This window comes from Microcaecilia unicolor, chromosome 8, assembly GCF_901765095.1.
Source record: "Microcaecilia unicolor chromosome 8, aMicUni1.1, whole genome shotgun sequence".
Lineage (NCBI taxonomy): Eukaryota > Metazoa > Chordata > Amphibia > Gymnophiona > Siphonopidae > Microcaecilia > Microcaecilia unicolor.
The window spans coordinates 158,123,220-158,146,077 of NC_044038.1; the positions used below are offsets into that span (position 1 = coordinate 158,123,220).

The following is a 22,858-nucleotide window of genomic DNA, read 5'->3' on the forward strand; positions in this document are numbered from 1 at the left end:
TATTTCCGATCTGACGAAGAAGGGCAACCTTCGAAAGCTAATCAAGAAATGTATTAAGTTTGTCCAATAAAAAAGGTATCATCTTATTTTCTTTTCCATGTTTTATTTTGTTTGATTTCTATTGATAACCTTTAAGCTGTGCTAAAAATTAGTGTGCGCTAATCAGTGCATTTTTTACAGCAAAAAAGGTGCCGGTACTCAAATGCCAGGCAACCCTTCAGAGATGGCGTGATCACTTAAGGGACCCATCCTACAATAGCCAGGCCTCCTGCAACCAGTCACAGAATCTATGACAAGACAGGATTGGTGTGTAGAACCTGAGCTCTTTCATTAAAACTTGGGGACCATGTGTCAATTTTAGTAGACAGTGGAAAAGGTGCCGGTACTCAATACCCCCTGAAAAAAAGCCCTGGCACTAACTGTGTAGATATCCATAGCAATGCTTAGCATACGCTAAAAACGTGAATGCACCTCTAGCGTGACTTTGTAAACAGAGCCCTAGGTTTAGCTGTTAACTTGGTCTGCATAAAAGTTAGTCCTGTCTTTATGACGTGTCATGTATGCAATTAAGTTCTGAATATTGCACATGACTGCATAAGAGATAGCCGGCCACATAAACCTGGATATTACTACTACTACTAATCATTTCTATAGCACTGCTTAATGTACGCAATGCCGTACACATTGTATGCAGGTACTTTCTCTGTCCCTAGAGGGCTCACAATCGAAGTTTTTGTACCCGGGGCAATGGAGGGTTAAGTGACTTGCCCAAGATCACAAGGAGCTTGCAGTGGGAATTCAGCCCAGGTTGCCAGGATTAAAGCCCACTGCACTAACCATTAGGCCACTCCTCCCATCCATTGACTAGCTGGGGATAACACTGAATATCAACCCCTACATATATATATATATATATATATATATATATATATATATATATATATATATATATATATATATATATATATATATATATATAATATATATAGCCTCACCCTCACATATATATACCAAGTGGCTCACATGAATATAGGAGCCATTCCACTCCAGAAGTTACTCATTTGAAATGCAGCTCTGCCGGAATGCAGCTCTGCCGGAAGTTATCCATTTTGGAGTTCGTTCAGAGGGCAGTTACTAACATGATCAATGGTTTCTGTCATAAAATATGTGGGGACAGACTTAAAGACCTCAATATGTATATTCTAGAAGAAAGGCAGGAGAGGGGAGATATCAAAAAGGTATTTATAAATCTCCATGGCATAAATGCACAGGAGGGGAGTCTTTTTCAATTGAGAGGAAGCTTTGGAATGAGGGAGAATAGGATGAAGGTGAAAGGGGATAGACTCAGGAGTAATTTATGGAAATACTTATTTTATGTGGAGGAAGGTGGATGAGTAGGACGACCTTCTGGTGGAAATTACTACTACTACTATTTAGCATTTCTATAGCGCTACAAAGCATACGCAGCGCTGCACAAACATAGAAGAAAGACAGTCCCTGCTCAAAGAGCTTACAATCTAATAGACAAAAAATAAATAAAGTAAGCAAATCAAATCAATTAATGTGAACGGGAAGGAAGAGAGGAGGGTAGGTGGAGGCGAATGGTTACAAGTGGTTACGAGTCAAAAGCAATGTTAAAGAGGTGGGCTTTCAGTCTAGATTTAAAGATGGCCAAGGATGGGGCAAGGCGTAGGGTGCAGCAAGACAGAAGGCGTGAAGTCTGGAGTTGGCAGTAGTGGAGAAGGGAACAGATAAGAAGGATTTATCCATGGAGCGGAGTGCACGGGAAGGGGTGTAGGGAAGGACGAGTGTGGAGAGATACTGGGGAGCAGCAGAGTGAGTACATTTATAGGTTAGTAGAAGAAGTTTGAACAGGATGCGAAAACGGATAGGGAGCCAGTGAAGGGTCTTGAGGAGAGGGGTAGTATGAGTAAAGCGACCCTGGCGGAAGACGAGATGGGCAGCAGAGTTTTGAACCGACTGGAGAGGGGAGAGGTGACTAAATGGGAGGCCAGCAAGAAGCAGATTGCAGTAGTCTAAAAGAGAGGTGACAAGGGTGTGGATGAGGGTTTTGGTAGAGTGCTCGGAAAGAAAGGGGCGGATTTTACGGATGTTGTAAAGAAAGAAACGACAGGTCTTGGCAATCTGCTGGATATGAGCAGAGAAGGAGAGAGAAGAGTCAAAGATGACCCCAAGGTTTCGAGCTGAGGAGACAGGGAGAATGAGAGAGCCATCAACAGAAATAGAAAACGGGGGGGGGGGAGCAGGGAGGTGGGTTTGGGGGGAAATGGTGGAGAAAACTTGTATCTCAATTCAAGAAAGCTTGGGACAAGTACATAGGATCTCTTTCAGTGAGATGGAGGGATAGTAGATGGTATGGATAGGCCATACGGTCTTTATCTGCTTTTATTTTCTACATTTCTATATTTTTGAATAAGGATATGTGCAGGGAGCAACTCAGTTTTAGGTTGTATTGAAAGTTACTCAGTATGAATGTTGCTGCTTTTGTTCTGAGAATCAAAATTTAAATCTTGTCTGTGGCTGGAAGTCACTCAGTTTGAATATGGTCCTCGAAGATGAGTGAAACAAGTGGAAAAACAACTTCAAGGGATCAATCCAAGACAAGAGATAAGGTGCTCCAAAAAACTTTATTGAGGACCCAACACGGTCCGTGTTTCGGTTTTAGAAAAAACCTTCATCAGGGGTCTATAACATAACAACAAAGATATATAAAATAAAATAACAAATCACATATATAATAAAAAATAAAAATATATGTAAAAAAGGAGGAAATTGTGAACAAATCGAATCACATGTCTGACAATCAATTTTTAAAAAAACATAATGATATTAAATATTATGATAAAAATATTAGAAATGTTAAAAATATATTAATCATCCCTAATATAAATCAAATATACTTACATATAATCAAATATATTAACAAAATATTATTGTTGTACCCACAGACAAGCGACCAAGTATCATTATTATACCAACAAACAAACGACCAAATGGGTGCTGAGCAAATCGACTCTGTCAGGTTAAATTGACATTATAGAAATGTATCTATAATAAAACACAGTGACTCAATGCATAATTATGTATAATGTTAATAATTTCAAATATTAATAAATAATATTTTAAAAAAATTTTTGTAGTCCATGCATATAAATAAGGATATGATTAGATATTTAATATGAATAGAATTAAAATAAAATTAAACATACCAGTCAGTAGTCGCACAAAAGATATACTGATAGACAATGGAGCTCATAAGTTGTGGTCTCTATTAAAATTTATAAACGAGGAAAATAATTGAATTAAATAAATTATATCAACACTTTGAACGACCAGTTATTGCTCAAAAACTTACTAAATATTGAAACATATCACAATAATATCAAAATGATAAAAATAGCTAAAAGAATTATTAATAAAAGGTACATGATTAAAAATAAATTATGGATCTTATATTTATACAGTATCATAAAAGAAAAGTTAAGAACAATTTCTAGAAAGCTTCATTTATGTGTCCAAATGTCTATAGAAATGTATATAAGTATTATTATTAAAAATTTCTCAAACCGTCAAGAAAAAATAATAGTAATAAGAACCAGCTGTCAAGAAGAGAGAGGAAAATATCTATATTGTAAATAAACGATAAGAGAGTAGGGCTACATCTAAACATGAGTGGTGTTATATCTTATAATACAAGAAAAACTAACGTATCAGGTATAATTAATTTTATATATATACACCTATATGTACATCCTTAAAAATGGGAGTACCTCAGATGCTAACAAAAGGTGTTAACAGGAATTATATAATATATAATGAAATGGTCAAAAAGAATTAAATAAATTGAAAAACCTATGTATATATTACTGGTGTAATATCAAACCTTCATGACGTTCTAGTAAAAAAGTGGAAAACAAAGGCGTAAAACTAAACCAAATAGTAATGTATATACTATGGATCAGCGTATATCTGTTGAAAATCAAATTGGTCGTAATAGTACATATATGGTTTTATCCACCATCACGACTATTTGATATAGTATTAGCAATAAATATACATATGATTTTTAGTATTTTTTGACTTATATTACGACCAATTTGATTATTAAATGCGCTATCACAATTTTTATTAGTATTTTCAGAATTTTTTCGTTAGAGATTTATATGCGCCTCTGTTTTCAACAGATATACGCTGATCCATAGTATATACATTACTATTTGGTTTAGTTTTACGCCTTTGTTTTCCACTTTTTTACTAGAACGTCATGAAGGTTTGATATTACACCAGTAATATATACATAGGTTTTTCAATTTATTTAATTCTTTTTGACCATTTCATTATATATTATATAATTCCTGTTAACACCTTTTGTTAGCATCTGAGGTACTCCCATTTTTAAGGATGTACATATAGGTGTATATATATAAAATTAATTATACCTGATACGTTAGTTTTTCTTGTATTATAAGATATAACACCACTCATGTTTAGATGTAGCCCTACTCTCTTATCGTTTATTTACAATATAGATATTTTCCTCTCTCTTCTTGACAGCTGGTTCTTATTACTATTATTTTTTCTTGACGGTTTGAGAAATTTTTAATAATAATACTTATATACATTTCTATAGACATTTGGACACATAAATGAAGCTTTCTAGAAATTGTTCTTAACTTTTCTTTTATGATACTGTATAAATATAAGATCCATAATTTATTTTTAATCATGTACCTTTTATTAATAATTCTTTTAGCTATTTTTATCATTTTGATATTATTGTGATATGTTTCAATATTTAGTAAGTTTTTGAGCAATAACTGGTCGTTCAAAGTGTTGATATAATTTATTTAATTCAATTATTTTCCTCGTTTATAAATTTTAATAGAGACCACAACTTATGAGCTCCATTGTCTATCAGTATATCTTTTGTGCGACTACTGACTGGTATGTTTAATTTTATTTTAATTCTATTCATATTAAATATCTAATCATATCCTTATTTATATGCATGGACTACAAAAATTTTTTTAAAATATTATTTATTAATATTTGAAATTATTAACATTATACATAATTATGCATTGAGTCACTGTGTTTTATTATAGATACATTTCTATAATGTCAATTTAACCTGACAGAGTCGATTTGCTCAGCACCCATTTGGTCGTTTGTTTGTTGGTATAATAATGATACTTGGTCGCTTGTCTGTGGGTACAACAATAATATTTTGTTAATATATTTGATTATATGTAAGTATATTTGATTTATATTAGGGATGATTAATATATTTTTAACATTTCTAATATTTTTATCATAATATTTAATATCATTATGTTTTTTTAAAAATTGATTGTCAGACATGTGATTCGATTTGTTCACAATTTCCTCCTTTTTTACATATATTTTTATTTTTTATTATATATGTGATTTGTTATTTTATTTTATATATCTTTGTTGTTATGTTATAGACCCCTGATGAAGGTTTTTTCTAAAACCGAAACACGGACCGTGTTGGGTCCTCAATAAAGTTTTTTGGAGCACCTTATCTCTTGTCTTGGATTGATCCCTTGAAGTTGTTTTTCCACTTGTTTCTTTCCTCGAAGATGAGTTCCTTCTAAAAAGCTTAAACTTAGTGAACAGGAGGGTTCTCTGTTTCAGTACTCGATAAAGTTGTCCTTTTGCTAGGACTTGCCCAGTTCAAAGGTGAACAGGAATGGAGGGAAAATAGTTCAAAGGTAGCTTTGCGCTGGGATATTTTTTCAGTTTGAAATCATAGATATGGCACCAATCATCTCACTCTGTAGTCAAGATGTAAGATTTTTTTAAAATTGTATATTTCGTTTTCGTTTTACATTCTATTCCAAATGTTATTTACAATGCAATTTAATTAGGGAAAGATGAATATCCTTGTTAGTTTTTATGGTCCTGGCAAGCAGTAGAGGCAATTATTTTTACAAGTTTACCACAGAACACAGTCCTTGTTAGACGGCAGATTTGTTAGCTTTCCTTTTCACAGACTGTGAATTATGTTGTAGAAAATGACCTTTGTATGTCTATCTCACCCCATGTAATGATTTTCCCAGCTAACTCTCCACAGTTCACAACATCCAATAAGCCTGATAAAGATCAAGATTAGGCATTGTAACTACAACTTCTATAATTTATAATAAGAGAGAACTATTTAATCTAAGATTAAAACATCAAGGCTTCAAAGAACCTATCAGTTGAGGTGGTAGAGGCCGACAATGTAATGGAATTTGAATCTGCTCGTGACAGATATGGACAGCAGGGTAGAAAAAAGCTTGAAATTTTAAGTGAAAAAAACAGCAATAAGAGAGAAGAGCTGTGATTATTATTTTTCTGTACCTTATCTCTGAAATGCCTAACGCATGTTACAATAAAAATAGAGTAATACAAAAATATAATAAGGCCAAAAATGCCATTGCATCGAGCACAAATTCAAGATAATGTCATACAGCATACAAGAAACATTATAACAGCAAACATTGACCCAACTGACAGAGAACTATAGAGGAGCAATGTAGACTGGGAAGGCAGGATGGCGCAACCCACTGGTCTTATCTGCCACAGTTACTACGTTACTTACTTTGGTTTTATGTGCTGTCCGTTATTACTTGTGTTCAATTTTCTATATATTATGGGGTCCTTTTTACCAAGCTGTGATAAAAAGTGTCCTTAGCATGCACAAACAAATAGGCACAGCATTGACTATAGAAACATTGACTGTGGCACTGGATTACTACCCCTGATGCAGCTTTGGCGAAGCGAGGACTCCCTGTTGAGTATTGGGGATTTTTTTTCCCTGTGGATATACATGTGGTGTTATATTCTGATTGAGCATTGTGGATGCTTAATATTGAGTGGAGTTTTGTTTTCTATGCCTGTGATTGTGTGCTAAGCTTGAGTCTTAAGCCTAATATGGGCTGGCTGGAGCGGTGCTACTGATGTCTTTTTTCCTCCACTTTTATAGAGTCTTTGAACTGTTATCGTCTCTCTCAGAGCATTACCACATGGGTTTAAAATTAGTTAGATTTCTGTATTATATAACAAGATATCTCGTGTGAACTTTGGATATTAAAAATAAGCCAAAGATTCAGTAAATGTATGATTTGGAAAGAGAAATAAGAATCCATTGAGAACCTACATATGAAAAGGAAAGATGGCATTTTTATTCTTGTAACTTCACAAGTTGAAATGCAAATATAATGCCATTTCTAGTCAAGAAGCAAGTAAATACATGTGTTTTCAGAAAACAAGAAGTCAGAAGTACATCATCAGGACTGGGTGATTTTATGGTAGAATTTTATTAGACTTTTAACAGCAAGCTGACATCTAGGCTTAAAGATTTATATCGAGATTTCATTTGCTGAAGGTGTGATTATAGTATTAGAGAAACTGAGTAGAGACTTGCTGATTACACAAAATTGCAGGGCCTTTTCAAATATGAAATTGTAGACATGCTACAGATAATCTATAATCTATTAATAAAATTTTCAAAGCACAGGTTCTTACTGCTTACCATATATACATGAGCAAATTTTCAAAGGGAAAGTAACTGCATTGAAAATTATCTAGTGCACATTCTGTGCATTAAAAGTCATCCATGTACTTTACATGTCTAATTTCTGCAGGCAGGGAGGGATAGTAGCTCCATGGTGTGACCACACCTCGAATATTGTGTTCAATTTTGGTCGCCGCATCTCAAAAAAGATATAGTGGAATTAGAAAAGGTGCAGAGAAGGGCAACGCAAATGATAAAGGGGATGGGAAGACTTTCCTATGAGGAAAGCGGCTAGGGCTCTTCAGCTTGGAGAAAAGGCAGCTGAGGGGAGATATGATAGAGGTCTATAAAATAATAAGTGGAGTTGAACGGGTAGATGTGAAGCACTGTTTACTCTTTCCAAAAATAAGTACTTAAGTACATAAGTAATGCCACACTGGGAAAAGACCAAGGGTCCATCGAGCCCAGCATCCTGTCCACGACAGCGGCCAATCCAGGCCAAGGGCACCTGGCAAGCTTCCCAAACATACAAACATTCTATTCATGTTATTCCTGGAATTGTGGATTTTTCCCAAGTCCATTTAGTAGTGGTTTATGGACTTGTCCTTTAGGAAACTGTCTACCCCTTTTTTAAACTCTGCCAAGCTAACCGCCTTCACCACATTCTCCGGCAACGAATTCCCGAGTTTAATTATGTGTTGGGTGAAGAAAAAGTTTCTCCGATTTGTTTTAAATTTGTTACACTGTAGTTTCATCGCATGTCTCCTAGTCCTAATATTTTTGGAATGCGTGAACAGACGTTTCACATCCACCTGTTCCACTCCACTCATTATTTTATATACCTCTATCATGTCTCCCCTCAGCCATCTCTTTTCCAAGCTGAAAAGCTCTAGCCTCCTTAGTCTTTCTTCATAGGGAAGTTGTCCCATCCCTGCTATCATTTTAGTCGCCCTTCGCTGCACCTTTTTAAATTCTATTATATCTTTCTTGAGATGCAGCGACCAGAATTGAACACAATACTCAAGGTGCGGTCGCACCATGGAGCGATACAACGGCATCATAACATCTTCACACCTATTTTCCATACCTTTCCTAATAATACCCAACATTCTATTCGCTTTCCTAGCTGCAGCAGCAGCACACTGAGCAGAAGGTTTCAGTGTATTATCAACGACGACACCCATATCCCTTTCTTGGCCCGTAACTCCTAACGTGAAACCTTGCATGACTATAATTCGGGTTCTTTTTTCCCACATGCATCACCTTGCACTTGCTCACATTAAATGTCATCTGCCATTTAGCCGCTCAGTCTCCCAGTCTCATAAGGTCCTTCTGTAATTTTTCACAATCCTCTCGCGAATTAACGACTTTGAATAACTTTGTGTCATCAGCAAATTTAATTACCTCGCTAGTTACTCCCCTCTCTAAATCATTTATAAATATATTTAAAAGCAGCGGTCCTAACATAGACCCCTGAGGAACCCCACTAACTATCCTTCTCCATTGTGAATACTGCCCATTTAACCCCACTCTCTGTTTCCTATCCTTCAACCAGTTTTTAATCCACAATAGGACTAGGGGGCATGCGATGAAGCTACAAAGTAGTACATTTAAAATGAATCGGAGAAAAGTTTTCTTCACTCAACGTGTAATTAAACTCTGGAATTCATTGCCAGAGAATGTGGTAAAGGCAGTTAGCTTAGCGGATTTTAAAAAAGGTTGGAAGTCCATTATTCAATGGACTTGGGGAAAATCCACTATTTCTGGGATAAGCAGTATAAAATGTTTTGTACTTTTTGGGGATCTTGCCAAGTATTTGTGACCTGGATTGGCCACTGTTAGAAACAGGATGCTGGGCTTGATGGACCTTTGGTCTTTCCCAGTATGGCAATACTTATGTAGGAGACAAATCAAAATGTATGTGCACTAAGGATGTGTATAGTCAAAAAGTTTTTGATACATTTTCAGAGTTTTTTTGAAAATGTTTTCATTTTTCAGGTGGTTCTTGATGTTTCACAGATTTGGTATAATTGAAAAAAAATTGTATTTGAATTAAAACTTTTAACACGCACAAATCAACTCCCCAGGTATTAATTTGTGTCAGGAAACAATTTTTTACTGGCAGTGTTGCATCTTTATAGGCCAGGTCACTCTTTAAGATCTGAGGGGAAGCATCTCCTGTTGCTTCCATCAGCGAAGGATACATTTGTGTGAATCAGGGGGACATGTTTTCTCTGTGACTGGTCCTTTTCACTGGAACCAAATACCACTGCGGCTGCAGAAGATCACAGATACTGTGATTTTTTAAAAGTTGCTGATATCGCATTTATTTATTTGAGCCTTTGATACAGTGACCTAAGATGGAAATTATGTTAGTGTTCTATACAATACAATACAATAGTAAAACTTATAGGGGGTTGTTTACTAAAGCTTAGCTTGAGTTATCTGCAGCAGGGCTCATAGGAATAAAATTGGTCCTTCTGCAGATAACTTGAGCTAAGCTTTAGTAAACGGGGGGGGGGGGGGGGGGGGGGGATAGTTCACTAGATACCTTGAAGTTCACTGTGGATTAACAAAAACATGACTAGTTATCAATAGGAATTACAATATCAGCATCATAAAAAGTTGAAGAATAAAATCTAAAAACAAAGTCTAAAACCTTCTGAAATTAAAATGGTTTCAACTGTCACTGAAAATTCATATACCCACCTGTTTACTAAGCCTTGTTAGCGGCTGTCACACAGCAGTGCTGACATAGCCCGTTCAAGGTGAATGGTCAACCTAAATGTTGAGATTGTCGTCCCCGGTTTTTGGCCATAATGGAAACCGAGGACGCTCACCTCAAAAATGACCAAATCCAAGGCATTTGGTCGTGGGAGAAGCCAGCATTCATAGTGTACTGGTCCTCCTCACATGCTAGGACACCAATCGGGCACCCTAGGGGGCACTGCAGTGGACTTCACAAATTGCTCCCAGGTGCATAGTTCCCTTACCTTGTTTGCCAGTTTTTGTGATTCCATCCCAGGCTTCACCACTGAATCTGCAATTGTGATTATTCACAGCATCAGCATCTTTCAGAAGTACCTAGGGGTACTTTTACTAAGCCGCGAATGCGTCTAAGCGCACCCAATGTGCCAAAATGGAGTTACCGCCCGACTACCACGTGGCTCTTGCGGTAATTTCATTTTTGGCGCACGTCCGATACGCCCGTCTGAAAAATATTTTTTATTTTCGGACTTGCGTAATGGACGTGCACCAAGTTGTGTTTGGCATCCCGGTTACCATGTAAGTCTTTACCACTAGGTCAATGGCTAGTGGTAAGGTCTCAGACCCAAAATGGACATGCGGCAATTTTCATTTTGCTGCACGTCCATTTTCGGCAAAAATTTTAAAAAGGCTTTTTGTATAGGCGTGCTAAAAAATGGATTGGCGCACACCCAAAACCCATGTCTACACTACTGGAAGCCATTTTTCAGCGCGCCTTTGTAAAAGGACCCCTTGTTTGTTAACCTTCCATCCCTCCAATGTTGACCATTGCTGTAAATTATATAGATATGAGGCATCTGTTTGCACATCTTTCAAGACCCTCAGCCACGTTGGTTGTGGGTAAGGGAGCGTGCAGAACAGAGAATAAAATATAGTTTAGACACTGCCTTTACATACTTGCTGGTTGGTACCAGATGGGTGGTTAGTGCAAAACAAGACACCTCTCTACCTACATGGGTTTGCTGGACTTCAGATTTGATCCTATTGGTGTCTCCCATTAATCAAATCGGAAGCCATGCTTGCATTGCGTTATAAGCAGATTTGCATTGTAATAGATCGCGTTATAAAGGGGGTTGAGCTGTATTTCTTCTAAGTATTTTCTTATTTCCATATCATTTTTTATTTTGGATGTGAACTTACGACCTGCTATAAATTTTTTAAAAATTTTAATCCTTACATGTTGTTAGATAAACTATGTAATACAGTATGGAAGTTGTATTCTCCTATATGACATAATATTATAGAGGGGCATAATCGAAAGGGGCGCCAAGTTTTCCTGAGGACGTCCTCGCAGGACATCCAGCGAAGGGGCGGGAAAACCCGTATTATCGAAACAAGATGGACATCTATCTTTCATTTCGATAATACAGTCGGGGACACCCAAATCGCGAAATTTAGGTAGCCCTTAGAGATGGTCGTCCCCAATTTTCGGCGATAATGGAAACCGAAGACGCCCATCTCAGAAATGACTAAATTCAAGCTATTTGGTCATGGGAGGAGCCAGCATTCGTAGTGCACTGGTCCCCCTCACATGCCAGGACACCAACCGGACACCCTAAGGGGCACTGCAGTGGATTTCAGAAATTGCTCCCAGGTGCATAGCTCCCTTACCTTGTGTGCTGAGCCCCCCAAGCCCCTTCAAAACCCCCCTACCAACAACTGTACAACACTACCATAGCCCTAAGGGATGAAGGGGGCACCTACATGTGGGTTTCTGGTGGGTTTTGAAGGGCTCACATTTACCACCACAAGTGTAGCAGGTGTGGGGGGATGGGCCTGGGTCCACCTGCCTGAAGTGCACTGCAGTACCCATTAAAACTGCTCCAATGACCTGCATACTGCTGTCAGGGAGCTTGGTATGACATTTGAGGCTGGCTTAGAGGCTGGCAAAAAATATTGAAAAAGTTTTTTTTTAATGGTGGGAGGTGGTTAGTGACCAGTGGGGGAGTAAGGGGAGGTGATCCCCGATTCCATCCGGTGGTCATCTGGTCAGTTCGGGCACCTTTGTGAGGCTTGGTCGTAAGAAAAAATGGACCAAGTAAAGTTGCCCAAGTGCTTGTCAGGGACGCCCTTCTTTTTTCCATTATCGCTCGAGGACGCCCATGTGTTAGGCACGCCTCAGTCTCGCCTTCTCTACGCTTCCGACACGCCCCCGTGAACTTTGGTCATCCCCGCGACGGAAAGCAGTTGAGGATGCCCAAAATCGGCTTTCGATTATGCCGAATTGGGCGACCCTGGGAGAAGGACGCCCATCTCCCGATTTGTATCGAAAGATGGGCACCCTTCTCTTTCGAAAATAAGCCTGATAGTCACTTAAAGGCCAACACACAAGTTATAGGCGATACTTTTTATTGAACTTAGTATATCTGTGACTATTTAAGAGTTATCCATTATTCTGGCTCCACATTATTTCTTTCACTTCTATGCCCACCTTACACTTCACCTAGACAACTTAAGTCTTCACAACGAAACCATCATTTAGTTGAATACAATTAGGAGTGCAATATATATAAACCCTTATTTTAGAAACTCTAGTCATGTTTTGGATGTCCAAATTCTGATTTTATTGAATAATGGGGACGTGGCAAGATGGTGGTGTGATCCAGGCGGTGTGTGAAACGCTATGCTCTTGCTGGATGTTTTTCTGCTAAAAACGTTTCTTCAAAGATGCCCCATACAAAGAGGAAAGTGACTGTGAGGTTTGTTCCCCCGCCTACCTCAACTTCGTCCCCAATCCAGACTGGATCATTTCCTCGCCGGAGCCTCCCCAAGCAAGGTGAGGGTGGTGACTCCCGCTGCAGAGGAAATCGGAGGAGCGGAAGTTCTGCTGGGACAAGAAACATCTTTATCTCTCCCCTCATCTTCCAACATTCTTCCGTGTCCAGCATTAGCTGCTTCGCTGGGAGTCAGCCTACACGTTTCCGGAAGTGTAGTGTGTGAGCTCTCTGGCGAGGGTCCCGCGTCGCAGCAAAGGAGCCTGGAGAGTGAGGCCCGAGGGTTAATCGGAGTCTCAGAAACATCAACGGAGGTAAATCTCGGAAAGATTTGGTTAATGCTTAACAAGATGGACTTTACTCTTCAGAAATCCTCAGGTGAGGTATCTGCTTTGCATTTTAAATTTGAGGATCTGGTTAAGACAGTTGAATCAGTGAAGGAAGATCTTCCACCTGGGTTAAACAAATTCAAAATGAAGTGAAACAGCTTCAAGACTTTAACTTTACTACGGTTAAAGATAAATTGGCTCTCCATAAAAAGATTGAGCAGATAGAGAATTTTAATAGGCGCTTGAATCTCCGCCTCTTGAAAATTCCACAGGACGCTGTTCCTCCTATTAATAAGATTTATTATTTGCCTGAGAGTCCAGGGAAGAATGAAGGAGAAGCTAGAGGTGGGGAAGATATAAATATTGATGTGAATAATATATCTGCCATTTCGGAACAATCTATAGAAAATGCCACGGAGAGAGCCACGCTCTTAGTGTCTTTTGTGTTTGAACAAGATCTTAATGCTATCTTAAGACTTTAATCATTCCAAGGAATTCTTTGGAGGATAAAAAATTTGGATTTATCCAGATGTTACCAAACTGACACAAGAATGGAGAAATTTTTTTTTACCTATGAAACAGGAAATATTGAAACTCGGGGGAACTTTTTTCCTTGCTTATCCATGTAAATGTTTGGTTCGATTTGGAGAGATGAAGTATATATTTTATGCTCCTGAGCAACTAAAAGGTTTTCTTGATTTAAAAAAGTTAAAATAATGTTGGAAATTGTAATAAAGGTGAGGTTTCACACGTAGCCTTTAATATATTTGAAGTTACCTATGATAAATCTCCTATGATTTGGCCTTGCTTCCCAGTTAAAGTGGTCTAAGAAAGCTGACATAAATTTTCTGAGATGACGTTTTCTTCATTTGCATGTTTGCTTCTGCTGTGTTTCTGTTTAACAAGTGTTTGGCTTGTAAACCTTTTTGTAATATAATTATAAATAAATAAATAAATAATCCTGATTTTATAAAGACAGGTATGGATGTCTAAAACTGCCATACATCCTTATGGCAAGAAGGCATGGTCTAGTCATGTTTTGGGTGGGACTAGAGAGGGGCCAAAATGTGAAAATTCAACTCCAGTCTCAGAAGCGGAAGGGACATCTATGTCCTAAAAGATGGACATTGCTATTTGGTACTTGGCACATCCATGTTACAGAAAGGTGCTCTGATTGAGCAGCTGTCCACTGGAGGGATTAAGGCAAGTCACCTCCTTAATCGCTCAGTGGTTGCTATTCCCCTCCTCTCCTCCCCCATATGTGAACCTAGCAAGATATATGGGCTGTATGACAACTTCAGAAACTATGGACATTCATGGTAATGAGATCTTTTTTTTTTAAGTGACTTCTTAATAGATTCCTTTGCAGAGTTGAGGAGTTATTTAATGGGCAGTACAGTGGGCTAAGCACCAAGGGACATGGGTTCAAAATCCATTTCAGTTCTGTGTGTGTGTGTGGGGGGGGGGGGGGTTAAACTGTGAGCCCTCCAAGGACAGAAAAACACCTATTTTATCTGAATCTAGAAGAAATCTGCAAGCCTGAAGGCCATTGAAGCGGTTTACATTCAGATACAGTAGGTATTTTTCTGTCCATAGAAGACTCACAATTTTAAAATAAATCACAAAGAACAGAGTGGGATTTGAATCTGAGACCCCTGATTCTCAGTCCAGTGCCCTAACCATTAGGCTACCTCTTTGCTCCACATGGCTGTCCATGTGGCCATTTTATAACATGGGCATTCCTATGTTGCTCCAAAGACGTCCCTGTCCCTCGTTTTGACTCATTCATAATTTTGACATTTCAGTTTGTAAAATGGATGTTAATGCTGGATGTCACCAGCACATGGACATCAATTTCTCATGTATTTTAGAACAAGCTGCATATTGGCAGAGTCTTTTCTAAAATATATGAGAAATGGATGCCCATATGTGATGTACCAACTTGAACATCCATATTCTGAATTGGACATCCTTTCTAAAATGCCATTCTTGGTGTCACAGCTCCTACATTATGGAATGCCCTTCCCCTCTACCTCCAGTTAGAGCATTTGTTTCAGAAATGTAAAATTGATTTGAATACATTCCTTTTTCAAAACCCTTTTGACCCTTGATTCTTGATACTCTCTCACTGCTTCACCTTTTTGTTGCCTCAGTTGGAGGTGTTTGGGGGTTGAAGCACTCGTTGGATTGAATTACATGAGTACCACTATCTCTATTATCTGCTACTTTGAATCTTATAATCTTGTTTCCCTCTCTGCTTTCTATATTCCATGATTTTGGTGTATGTAAGCCATTCAGAAGGTCCTCCCATTGGGCGATATATCAAATATTATATCAAATATTAAACTTGAAACTATTCATCAAGTCAGTCCAATAAAACTTTTGGTGACCCTTATTTCTGTGCATTGTAAGTGAAGCAACATAGCAGCCACATATAACTTTGATGTCCTATATGCTCATCAAGTGAGATTTGATAATACAGGAACATAAAAAGAAGACAGCACCACTCAGTATTCTGATCTCATAACTTCAGCACATTGCAATCAAATAATTCCCTCCAATGCAATCTATTACATCTGATTAATATGCAGGACTGGGCGCGGTCCCACTTAAAATGCAGAGTGAAAGAATATGAGCTTGGAGGCACTCAGCTTCTTTCTGTTAAGCAGGCCCCATTGCTACATAATCAGCAGACATTTAACCTTGCTTTCAATTTACATTTTAATTGACTTTTTTTTAATTGTGAAAACAAATGACAGTTTCACTCAGGGCCACACCTAAGAAAACTATTCCCCTGGAACAGGCATTAGATTGTATTTGAATGGGAAAGGGATTTGATATACTGCCTTTCTGTAGTACATTCAAAGTGATTTATATGTTCTATGCAGGTACTTTTTTTTTTCTGGTCCATAGTGAGCTCACAATTTAAGGGGGTCCGTTTAACAAGCGGCAGTAAGCACTAACACATGCTTATCATGTGGGAAAATGATGCCTTCCCAGGCGGCACTAAAAAATACTTTTTATTTCTAGGGCTTGGGGTTGTGTTTGAGGGCAAACAGTAGGCCTGCCCAGCGCTAATTGGTTAATGCAGCTACATTGACACATGCCTACTGATTAGCGCATGGTTAGCGCATGATTTCTTTCCACCTACTAAATAGGTGTCGGTAAGGACTCGCAAGCTAGTGGCCATGCACCAGGGGCATAGACAGATGCCCAATTTTGGGTGGGCCTGGGCCCAAAATTGGTGGGCAAAAGAACCCCGCTCCATCCCATAGGTGATTTGACCTCTCCCTCTCTTGCCCTCAAACATCCCCCTTCCTCCGCATACCTTTTAAATAGCAGATTTTCACTAGCAATGAGCAGCAACTAATACACACTGCTCATGCTGGCCCCACAGCCTTCCCTCTGATGCAACTTCCTGTTTCCGTTTAGGTGGGAATGCATCAGAGGGAAGGCTGTGGGGTTGGTGTGAGTAGTATGTATCAGTCGCTGCTCACTGCAGCGAAGATCTGCTATTTATAAGGCATGCAAGAGGGACAGTTGTTGGGAGTTTTTGGCTAGTGGGGCTGGGGATCCCTGCCAGTCACATCATAGGTGTGATGTTACTGGGTGGGCCTGAGCCCAAAGTGGGTGGGGAGGGGTAATCTGTATTGTGTTTGGCACCACCTATCATTTTGAAATGCTGCTGCCTATGGATCTCATATTAGAGGCAAAGACACACCAGACATGAAATTGTAATTTGGAGAAGTAAGCTACAAATCCCAGTTTTGTAGCTTGTTGATCATGTGAGTCTTCTATTAGCTGACTGACAAGACTAGTGAACAGAGGCGTTCCTGGGGGGGGCAGTGGGTGCAGGCCGCCCCGGGTGCACGCGGCTGGGGGTTGCCGTGCGCGCCTGTCCGTCGTTCGTTCCATGCTCCCTCTGCCCCGGAACACATTACTTCCTGTTCCGGGGCAGAGTGGGAGCATGGAACAAACGAAGGACAGGCGAGTGCGGCACCCCCCCAGTGGCGTGCACCCGGGGGGGGGGTTCTGTCGCGGGGGGGGTCCTTTCAAAGGGGGGGGCTGCGCTGCATCCGGGGGGGGGGGCGCTGCACCCGGGGGCGGGGCGCATCAGCGATCCGCCCCAGGTGTCAGCCCCCCTAGGAACGCCACTGCTAGTGAAGTCTGCACTTCCTGGTAAACAAGAGATGTTGGTGCAAAGGGCACAGAGGAAGATGGCAGTGCAAAGACCAAATTGGGAAAAAGTCTGAAAAATCCAAAAAGGGACCAAAACCATTTCACTTGTGTATATTCCTAGTGATTTTTAATTTAGAAACCAGCATTGTACTGATATAGCCAAGATTATTTGCTGCACTTGCTACATGCCTGTTTATAAAGTTGCAATTAAACACTGCATTTGCACACTATTTTACTGCAGAAAAATTACCATGGAACTTGTTAACCCATGATACCTCAGTACCACAGGTTAGTGAATGCCACAGGAACATCACATATACCCAGCTGCAGCAGTACACAACAGCAGTCCTTAACTCACCTATTATCTATTAAAGGGTCATAAGAAAGAATGAAAAGGCACCTCCCCAGCAAAATTAGTGGTGATAAGGGGCACTTTATGGCTTTGGAGCCAGCTTGTGAGTGCCGTGGATGCTTGAGAACCACAAATATTGAGCAAACTCCATGAGTATTGTCCAGGGAGAGGTCATTTCCATTGGGTTTAGAACCCTCAATTATTTTGAAAAGTCGGCTCCTATGTTTTTTGGCAAAAGTAAAGTAAAATATTTTTCCCCAAACCCAATCCTGTGTTCTTAAAACATTACAGCATTTCTCCCCTCCCCCCCCCCCCCATCACCTCTGAATTACCACTTCATCTCTTGGGGGTAAGGGGTCTAGTAGGAGCAGGGATCACAATTCCCTTGGCAGCATCATTTTAAAAAATGGCATTGCCTGAGCCTCTAGTGGTAATTTCATGGTTGCACTACTGCTAAGGGTAGTTGTATGAGAATACTGATAAGAGATCAAGCAGCATTATTTTTGAAAATTGAGCTTCTGGTAGAGGAGGACCAGAGACCATTTTCCCCCTACTATACTCCCAAGGTGCCAAGGGTGGGACATTGCAGTGGTTTGGTGGAAATTTCTACTTTACACTTTTACAGAAAGGTGCTCTGATTGAGCAGCTGTCCACTGGAGGGATTAAAGCAAGTCACCTCCTTAATTGCTCAGTAGCTGCTCTCCCCCTCATCTCCTCCCCTATATGTGAACCTAGCAAGATAAATGGGGCTCTCTGACAACTTCAGAAACTATGGACAATCATGGTAATAAAATCTTTTTTTTAACTGACTTCTAAGCAGAGTTGAGGAGTAGTTTAATGGGCAGTACAGTGGACTGAGCATCATGCGACGTGGGTTCAAAACCCATTTCAGCTGTTTATGTGTGTGTGAGGGGGGGGGGTTCTTACATTGTGAGCCCTCCAGGGAGAGGAAAGGAGGGGTGTGAGAGGTGCAGGGATGGAGGAAAATTCTCCAGGTCCTCACTACAAGACCATCATTGACTTCATCCCTTTAAGTTGCTTCTGGCACATCAGCAAACTGGTTCCCTGGGGAGAAAGTTAACAGCAGTTCTGGAGGTGATGTTAAGTTTCCATGAATAACATAGCTTGTGAAATTTATTGCCAGCTGCATTATTGGATATGATTCATAATGAGCTGCTTTGCATGCGACACAGATCATTTTCTTTTAACGTATTGCACCAGCATTTTATTCATTTTGGCAGAATAAAGCATGTTTAACTGATTAATGTACATTAATTGCCCTTTAACACTTGTTAATGTCATAAAAATCAATCTATAAATTTCATCTGACATTAATGGGGGTAATTTCATAAAAGATGCTTTTTTTTTTCATCTCAAACTTTGTTTTACATTCATGAAAGATTCCTATAAATTTATCTGGCCTCCTTTGTATATAGGTCACCCAAAATTGGGCACCCAATTACGGGTGCCTAGGGCAGATGCATGTGCAAATTAGTTATCTAGCAGGCTTATTTTCAAAAGAGAAGGGCGCCCATCTTCCGATACAAATCGGGAGATGGGCGTCCTTCTCTCAGGGTCGCCTATATCGGCATAATCGAAAGACGATTTTGGGCGCCCTCAACTGCTTTCCGTCGTGGAGATGACCAAAGTTCACAGGGGCGAGTCAGAAGCATAGTAAAGGCAGGAATGGTGCATGCTTAACATATGGGCGTCCTTGGCCGATAATGGAAAAAAGAAGGGCGTCCATGACAAGCACTTGGCCGACTTTACTTGGTCCATTTTTTCTTGTGACCAAGCCTCAAAAAGGTGCCCGAACTGACCAGATGACCACCGGAGGGAATCGAGGATGACCTCCCCTTACTCCCCCAGTGGTCACCAACCCCCTCCCACCCTAAAAAAAAACTTTAAAAAATTTTTTTGCCAGCCTCTATGCCAGCCTAAAATATCATACCCAGCTCCATGACAGCAATATGCAGGTCCCTGGAACAGTTTTAGTGGGTGCAGTGCACTTCAGGCAGGCGGACCCAGGCCCTTCTCTCTCTCCCCCCCCCCCCCCCCCCACCTGTTACACTTGTGGTGGTAAGTGTGAGCCCTTCAAAACCCACCAGAAACCAACTGTACCCACATGTAGGTGCCCCCCTTCACCCCTTAGGGCTATGGTAGTGGTGTACAGTTGTGGGTAGTGGGTTTGGGGGGCTCAGCACACAAGGTAAGGGAGCTATGCACCTGGGAGCAATTTATGAAGTCCACTGCAGTGCTTCCTTGGGTGCACAGTTGATGTCCTGGCATGTGAGGGGTACCAGTGCACTACAAATGCTGGCTCCTCCCATGACCAAATGGCTTGGATTTGGTCGTTTCTGAGATGGGCGTCCTCAGTTTCCATTAGCCGAAAACCGGGGACGACCATCTCTAAGGACGAGCTAAGGACGACCATCTCTAAGGTCGACCTAAATGTTGAGATTTGAGCGTCCCCAACAGTATTATCAAAACGAAAGATGGACGCCCATCTTGTTTCCCCGCCCCTTCATGGAGCCGTCCTGCGAGGACGGCCCCAGGAAAACTTGGGCGCCTCGTTCGATTATTCCCCTCTAGGTGTCAACAATCAATAATTGGAGTTAATTGGCAACATTTGGATTTGCATGCACATCTGCCCTAGTCAGTATTCTATAACATTCATGCCTAAATTTCATAGGGGCAGAGCTATGGGAGGGGCATGGGTGGATCAGAGGGCATTCCCTGAAGTTAGGCACAAAATGCTAAAATATACTTAATTTATCTAAAAAGCCACCTATTAGTACTTAAATGACAATCCAATAAGTTCATAGCTCTGGTTGACACTCTTGTGCTGGAGTGGCCTCCTGTGTTTGTAAGTTAAGAGACAGCAGAGATATGGTAAGTGGCTGTTTTGGCCTTCAAAGTGTCCTAATGAACCCTCTTTTAACACAGCAAGAAACCCTACAGCAAATGCTTTAGCAATGCTTAATTACATTATGCAAAGTGCTTAAAACAGCTGCAGGGAAATTTCATCAGCAACACAGAAGATCCTCTGTCAACTCAGCTCAAGTCAGTAGTATCCCTGTTTGCTTTCTGCATAGAAATATGAGCCTAGCAAGAATGTATGGGCAGGAAATGTTTGCAAGGCTCATATTCAGGTGCGGAAGAACACGCACCAATGTTTGCTTTCACTTTCACTTTTGTTTAGACATACACGCAATGTTACCTCCGATCTGCTTTTGAACCTTGCAGGCACTTCTGGTTCAGGGGCGTAGCCAGACAACAGATTTTGGGTGGGCCCAGGGAAGAACTGGGTGGGCACCAATTGTTCTCCCCCCTCCCCCAACCACCACCCAAAAAATATCTCAGCTGGTGGGAAAACGCTTCTTTCCACCTTGGCAGTCTGCAGCAGGCATGCACTGAAAACTGAACATATGCAGATGCCGGTATCATGGAGAGTAGCATTTTCGTTACCATCAGGAGGATGTCTTCAGCTGGCCGAGCTTGGGATCCCACCAGCTACCACTAAACGTGTGCTACTGTTGGGTGGAATACTTTAATGCAGTCATTAGCATACATTTTTAATGGCGCGTGTAGCCATGTCTTCTCCACTAGTTAACTCACACGCTACAGAATGACACGGGGAGGGGGGGGGGAAACCCACAGTAACCGCGGGGATGGGGACTGGGACAGAGCTTGCAGGGATGGGGCGGGGACAGGGACAGATCCCAGGGGGACGGGACGAGGACAAACTTTGTCCCCGTGCCATTTTCTACATGTTTGAGTGATGTTTGAGTGATGCAGACAACGATATTTTGATTTTTTGGAAAAACAAGCAAACATGCTGGCCACGGGGACAGGGCAGGACTGGGGACATACTTTGTCCCCATGTCATTCTCTATCACATGCTCAACCCTATTTTGCATTCAGAGACCAATAACATGTGCGTATACCCCGTTGTAACCTCATGGCCGAAATCATGGTACTGTCTCCCTAAGAATGTTATAAAAAAATTACAAAGAATTCAGTATATTGCAGCCCTTATGATTAACTATCAGAAATGATGGGATACCGCAATACCTCTACTTTATGCACTATACTGGTTGCTAGTGGAATCCAGAATCTTGTTTAAAGTTCTGTGTATACTATTTAAGGCTATTCGTCGGATAAGCCTATTTTATTTATGAAGTTGTTTAAAATTCATGTCCCTAAAAAAGAATTACGCTTTAATGGTGTACAGAACTTAGAGGGTCTTTTACTACAGGTTAGCTCATGTTATCTGCAGCAGGGCCCATAGGAATAAAATAGGTCCTGTGGAAAATAACATTGCGATAACCTTTAGTAAAAGACCCGCTTAGATTGGTTAAAATTCATGCTCATTGTTTTTCAGGCACAGCCTCGGGGCTCTGGAACAAGGTTCCTGCCGCGTTCGACAATTTGCATGATTATATGGCTTTTAGAAACCAGTTGAAAACTTGGATTTTTTAAGATTATTATCGTACCTTCTTGTAAGAACTGATTACATGATTGCTGTATGATGGGAAAAAGTGGTGAGAACTGGGAGGACTGATAATTCTGATCTATTGTATAGTTTTGATTTAAAGAATTTGTATTTTACAAAGAATGTAGATTTTTACAGTATTTGTTTTTGTTTATAGGGATTGTAATTAGTAACCCACTCTTTATATTCGTTGGCTGTAAGTGGCAGGCTATAAAACCTTTTATTAAATTAATTTAATTAAATAGAAGCCATAATATCATGTATACTTGTTGTGAATATCCTGAGAGCCAGACATAGTTGAAGATAAGAACCACTGAATTAATAGGACGGGTATACACGTTAAAAGATGTAAAAATTCTGTAGATTGTATACTTTAGCTTTCTGAGCTTATGAGAAGGAACACGAAGGAAGTTGAAAATGTAATATTTAATGGAAATACTGTACAAATTCATTATTCTTTTATGCTGTTTGTAATTTTAT

The 22,858-nt window shown here is 40.0% G+C and overlaps 1 protein-coding gene across 1 annotated transcript in view; it reads left to right on the forward strand.

Moving 5' to 3' along the window:
• Positions 1–22,858, forward strand: part of GRIA1 (glutamate ionotropic receptor AMPA type subunit 1) — a 318,773-nt gene that overhangs the window by 218,403 nt on the left and 77,512 nt on the right.